The sequence below is a fragment of the Arvicola amphibius genome, chromosome 12 (genome assembly GCF_903992535.2).
Source record: "Arvicola amphibius chromosome 12, mArvAmp1.2, whole genome shotgun sequence".
NCBI lineage: Eukaryota > Metazoa > Chordata > Mammalia > Rodentia > Cricetidae > Arvicola > Arvicola amphibius.
The window spans coordinates 2,969,993-2,975,992 of NC_052058.2; the positions used below are offsets into that span (position 1 = coordinate 2,969,993).

At 50.3% G+C, this 6,000-nt stretch overlaps 1 protein-coding gene across 2 annotated transcripts in view; it reads right to left on the reverse strand.

Annotated features, from left to right (window-relative positions):
* The window catches only part of Kcnh1 (potassium voltage-gated channel subfamily H member 1), a 289,183-nt gene that overhangs the window by 151,302 nt on the left and 131,881 nt on the right, over positions 1 to 6,000 (reverse strand). The window lies entirely within an intron of this gene.

Sequence of the window (6,000 nt, forward strand, 5' to 3'; positions counted from 1 at the left end):
ACTGAGTGACTCAGATGCTGGGCAGCACCAACCAATAGACTAATAACCAGAATGAATGAATGAAAAAGCGAACAGGAAGAAAGGAAAGGCACATCCTCCCCTCTAGCTGTTCCTTCCCTAGCAGGTGCGCTGCCCACAGCCACTCTCAGGCTTGGACCAATGCTCTGTGGCCTCTACTTACATTTGCACTAGGGACCCTGGCTGGAGGCCTCTCAGTACTTTAGTCTCAGGCCAGGGGAGTGGGGGTTGTACTTTAGGTCCCTCTGAGACTTTTGACCTCTTGGACCAAGCCATAACCAGTAGCCAGTACGCAGCCACCACCTGCTCAGCCTCTGTGGTGATCATGTGAGTCAGTCTGTCACAACCTACACACACACACACACACACACACACACACCCATACACACACATATTTCCTGTATATTTACATACATACATGACTTTTCCCCTCAAGGTCTCTCTCTCTCTCTCTCTCTCTCTCTCTCTCTCTCCCCTCAACCCCCCCAGTCAGATTGTACCATAGTCTGGGCTTGAACTCAGTAGTAGTCAAGGATGGCCTTGAACTCCTGATCTTCCTCTCTCTACCTCCCAATACTGGGTGTGCTGCAACACACGCTGCAGTGCTGGCAATGTGACCTAAAACCTACCGCATGGTAAGCAAGTATGAGCCACATCCCCAGCCTCTACCAGCCCTCCTTCTTTGTGGAAGCCTGCCTAATAAGAAGATTTAGTGCTTTATTAACAGAAACGGCCTGTGTGTTGCCCCCCCCCCAAAAAAAGACTTCAAGAATGTTCCATGAAAGCTCCACACTCTGAGAGCTCACAGCCATTTCTGTTGGTAATGGAGTAAATTGGCTTTACCAGATTTCATTGGAAGTTACTCTCTGAAACTGAAATTTAATTTGCTTCCCCTTCCTTATTTCAACGTGGTACTTCAGCCATGTTTAATTCAATCCAGCGTTTATTTCCCGAAACCTAGGACAGGAAGACACACCCTAGGCTGAGCAATGATAGGAAAAGCAAGGCCAGCCCCATCCCCTGCCCTCACACTGCCTGCAGTGGGGCTCAGAGCAAGCAGAATGCAAGCCGCATGGGGGGCAAATTACACCTGCAACCTTGCGATTGAGTCAGTGTCAGGCATGAGGCTATGCACACAGGGGACCTCTCTTGGCTCGTCCAGCAGGTCTGGTGACCATATTCGGGTAGAGGATGTGGTTTCTGAGCCCAAAGGGAGATTTTAACCAGAAATGGGATTGCCTGCACCCTTTGGTTTGTTTAATCCAATAATGTCATCCAAAAGGCACATCTGCAGTCCCTGCAGAAAACAGTCATTGGGGGAAGTTTAGAAATCGTTTCTAAACTAGACTATGGACTTCCTTTGTGCTTACTCAGAAGCATGAAGCAGACTGGACGTTCCCTTGTGAATTTACACTATCAAGCTTTCCCTTCTGGAGGTGCCGGAAATAAATGCTTTGTTGTTGAGCAAAACATTCAGAGGAGAAGAGACAGAAACTCTGGTTCTATCAAGTGGCATGTCCATTGCTCAGAATACTGAATTCAGTCTTCTTTTTCCAAAAGAGATGAATCCAAGCAGTCTGAAGTAGTTTTTTATTTTCTCAAAGGTAACAGTGGAGCCATGTTGTGCCCTGCAGCCTGGAAGCTACAGCTGTGTTAGCTGTGGTTTTAATTTTCTTTAGGTTAATTTGATTTAAAATCTCAGGGACAACACAGGTCTGAGTCTGGTGTGGCTAAAAAGCCAAGAGAATTTCCTAAAAGTCACAGACATCCCAGATCTGTGACCTGAGGAGAGCACAGGTCCTTCATCCTTCTAGGAAGCTGTGGAGAGGCACAGGTCGCTCTGTACATGGTCTCTTTGGATTTAAAGGTCTCACACATGTGCTGTCTGAACATAAGCCACTCCAGCCTGTCTGAGCCTGACTGAAGACCAAGGTACAGGCAAGAGCACCCAAACAGGTGGTCTCTGCCAAGCACCGGGAGTTTGTGGCACAGGCGCCCTGGGAGGGTGAGCGGTGAAGAGGGGGTCCCAGCACCTGGTTTTGATGGGTGAAGGGTCCCCTGGAATGTAAGGAGCAGGAGGCACTGCCAAGTGCAGGCCAGTAGCCTGAAACCCTGGGCTGTGTCTGGTATTTAGGCTCTAACAGCCTAGATGTTAATATAACCATCCTAGCAAAAATAAAGACATTCTAGAGAGACACTGTGTCCCTCCCTTGACTATCAGTCTACTGAAGCAATGGTCCCCAAGAAACTGGAATTCACCCAGATGTCTCATGGTGAGAAGGGAAAAGACTGGATCTTGGTGCCAGCCACAAGGGGGGGTTTATGCCCCAGGAGGAGACTTCATACAGTCTGACAACTTGTCTACCCCATAGCAGGAGACAATGGATCCAGACAATGGCAGGTCTACGATGGGCAAGACCACACCTGACAGTACTCCTTAGTTACACCCCTTGCCCTCCATGTGAACTGAACCTCATTCTAGGACCCTCAGAAGATGGACTTGAGGTCACTAGACCCTTTTCTCTGCTCCTCTTTCCAATGTGGCCACACCAAATAAGTCCCTCTTCTCTGCTCCTCTGTTCCTCCTCCCTCTGATTAGCCTGTTGATTCTGGTGGCTGAGCCCAGCTCCCTAGTGCTTCCAGGGCCCCTGCTCCCACCCATACAACTCCTGTTACACTAACCTACCACCAGAGCCCAGGGACCATCTCACATATCAGACGTGAGGGGCAGAGCACTCTAAAGAAAGTAACTTGGCAAGCCATAGGGCATACTTCTGTGTGACCATGGGAAAACCAAGGCTGGGCCCCAAAGAGGAGTCCATAGGGACAGCCAAACCCAGAAAGGCAGAGGGACAAAGGGATTCTCGCCACCCAAGGTTTAGGTAAGAAGGGCTTTCCACACAGGATGAAGGCTCATGTTTTCCTTTCTTATAGCTCATGGTTTTGGTGCCCTCGAGATCTCAGTGACCATTCCTCCCCACAGCACAGGGAAAATGGTGGGTAAGAATAGTCACCCTGCCATTTCATCCCTGAGGGACCCAACATGTTCAGGGCTCTCCTCTGAGGTCCTCTAGCCTTTGAGGGTAAGTCTCGGTGGGAGCATCATGAGGAAAAGCAATGGTTCCTCTCAGAAGTTTCTGGGGGGCAGGGGGAATACAGTTCTGCGGTCTCTGGAATGAAGTACAGACAGATACCCTCGTTGGGTATCTAGACATTCCTCTGCATGGTAGGCCCAACAGACAGGGGCTGGCTTCAGCTTTCAGGGTGGCTTATTACAAACACTCAAAGATTCCCAAGAGTCTCCACCTGACCCGAGGCAAGTCACTATTGCTCAGAGAAGGGAAAAGACCTGTCCAAGCCCAGCAGCTTTCTAGAATTCTGTTCTCTGCCCACTGACCCCCAACCACACATAACCCTTGGCAACCACTGGTTCTGTTACCACCTCCCTGGCTTTGTCCTTTCCAGAATGTCATACCATGTAGCCTTTTACAACTGAACTCATTCATAAGTAACGCAGTTCGACGTTTCCTTCTGTCCTTTCATGCCTTCACAGTTCATTCAACACTGAATAATATTCCACCGTCTGTAGGTAGCAAGGCATCTTCCAGAGGAAACCCTGGTTGCATCTAAGGTTTTAGCAATTAGCAACGGAGGTGCCACTTGTCACTTTCCACAGGGCTCTCAGCACAGTCACGAGGCCACAAGAAAACGCCCTGCAGGACACTTTGAAGGTTGGCACGCAATATCCAGAGCAAGTGCTGCCAGCAACATTAGGACATCTGCAGGTGTCTTCTGAAGTCATGATTCACCTATGGACAGCGGCTGTGCAGAATAGTTTTTTGTCACCTTGACACAGGCTAGAGTCATCGAGAGGAGGGACTCCTAAATTGAGAAGTTGTCTTTTTTTTTATTTTTGAGGCAGGGTTTCACTGTAGCTCTGGTGCCTGTCCTGGAACTAGCTCTTGTAGACCAGGCTGGCCTCAAACTCACAGAGATCCACCTGCCTCTGCCTTCCATGTGATAGGATTAAGACGTCTCCAGAAGATCAGGCTGTAGGTAAGCCTGTAAGGTATTTTCTTAATTAGTGATTAACTGGGGAGGGTCCAGCCCCTCGTGGGTGGTACATCCCTGGGCTGGTGGTCTGAGTTCTATAAGAAAGCAGGTGGAACAAGCCAGTAAGCAGCACCCTTCATGGCCTCTGCATCAGCTCCTCCCTCCAGGGTGGAGTTCCTGTCCTGACTTCCTTCAGTGATGAACAGGATGTGGAAGTGTAAACCAAATAAACCCTTTCCTCCCCAGCTTGCTTTTAGTCACCGCTCTAAGACAGTGACTTAAGGGCTTTTCCTGGCGACACCAGATGCGACCCTAGATTTATGCAGAGCAGAGTCCTGGACTGCAAAGGCAACAGATGAGCAAACAGCATCAGCCGCCAACAGAGAGCAGCGGCCAAAAGAGACTGTTGAACTTGCCAGATCTCCACAAAGCCTGCATCCAGAAGCGCTAGGACCCAGAGATGACCTGGCCCATAACCCTCACTTGAAAGAGGAGGGACCAAAGTATGTGAAGAATGGTTCATTCCAGGGACAGACTGGCAGATGTGACAAACAGGCACCAACCCTGGTTCTGGCCCTCACATGCTTCACTTTAAGCTAACTTTTATGGAAAATGAGAAGAAACCAGAGTGCACTATTTTTACTGTGATAAAATGTACTTCAGATTTACCACTTGACCCATTTTTTTTTAATTTAGTACTAATGGACAAGCTTGAGGCCTCCGGGATAATAGACGAGCATTCTATCACTGGACTTTGTCTTCAGCCAGGCGCTACTTTGTATCTTGAGACAAAGTCTTACTCAACGTTGCCCACTGGGCCTTGAGCTCCCTGGACAGCACAGGAGATCCTTGAGCTCTTGGGCATCTGGAATAACTGTGGGCCTCTAGTCCCAGGCTGCACCACTTTTAAGGGCCTTCAGACTCACATTTGGCACAGCCACCACCATCCCCCCATTCACCTCTCTAAGCTGGAAACCCGCTGTGTGCTAAACAACACCTCTGCCCCTCCCCGGATCTGGGAGCCTCCAGTGCGGCTGTTCTACCACATGCCCCCTGTTAAAGTACTTACACAGTGATGGGAATGGAACCGAGGGCCTTGTGCCTGTTAGATGAGTACTCACTGGCTGAGCTACATCCTGGTACTCAACCTTTCTGAGCCTCAGTTTCCTTCTCTGTAAAGTGAAGAACACCCCTGCTGCCTCAGGAGAGACAATGTGTCCCTTTAAACTGAAAGCCAAAAGGCAGAAGCCTGATTCAGAATCAGAAATCCTTCCTTGCTTGCTTCTCTGAACCCCAAACCAGGGCTCTGTTTGCCTGGCACACAGTTGCCACCATTCTCCCAGTTTGGTAAGCTCCAAATGTTCATGTGGAGACACCATGTGCTCCTTCTCTAGGTTTGGCAGCAGCCACAAAGAAGCCATGTTCTGTTCCCACCGACCCAACCTCCACCCGCAGGGCCCTCGACATGGGCCTCCCTCCACCTCCCCGTGTGACCTACGCCTCGCTCCCAACTCCACAGCCCCCACTGGCTGCACAGGGTCACTGATGATCCCACAGACAGGCTGCTCACGGGTCGAGACAGCTTCTCTCACCACATCCGCTCCACCCCGCTCATCCTTCCTTGCCCCTCTGGCCACAGCTGCCCTGCTCCGAGGTCAGGCACACATCCCCACTGAGCAGTGGCCCAGCTAGCTTGCTGGGTCCCTCAGAATTCCACACACATCAGCCTCTTTGGGACCCACCCCACTGCACCCAGCCTGGTGCAGACGGACACTCCCTGAAGGCCTGCTCCTGAGTTTGACAGTGACATCTGGTCTGTGGAGGCAGCTTCTGGAAAAGGGTGCAGCCTGCCCTGGAGTGACATTCTACTTACAACTCAGGCTTACTCCATCCACATCGCTGGAAAGCAAAGACCGTATCCATCCACAT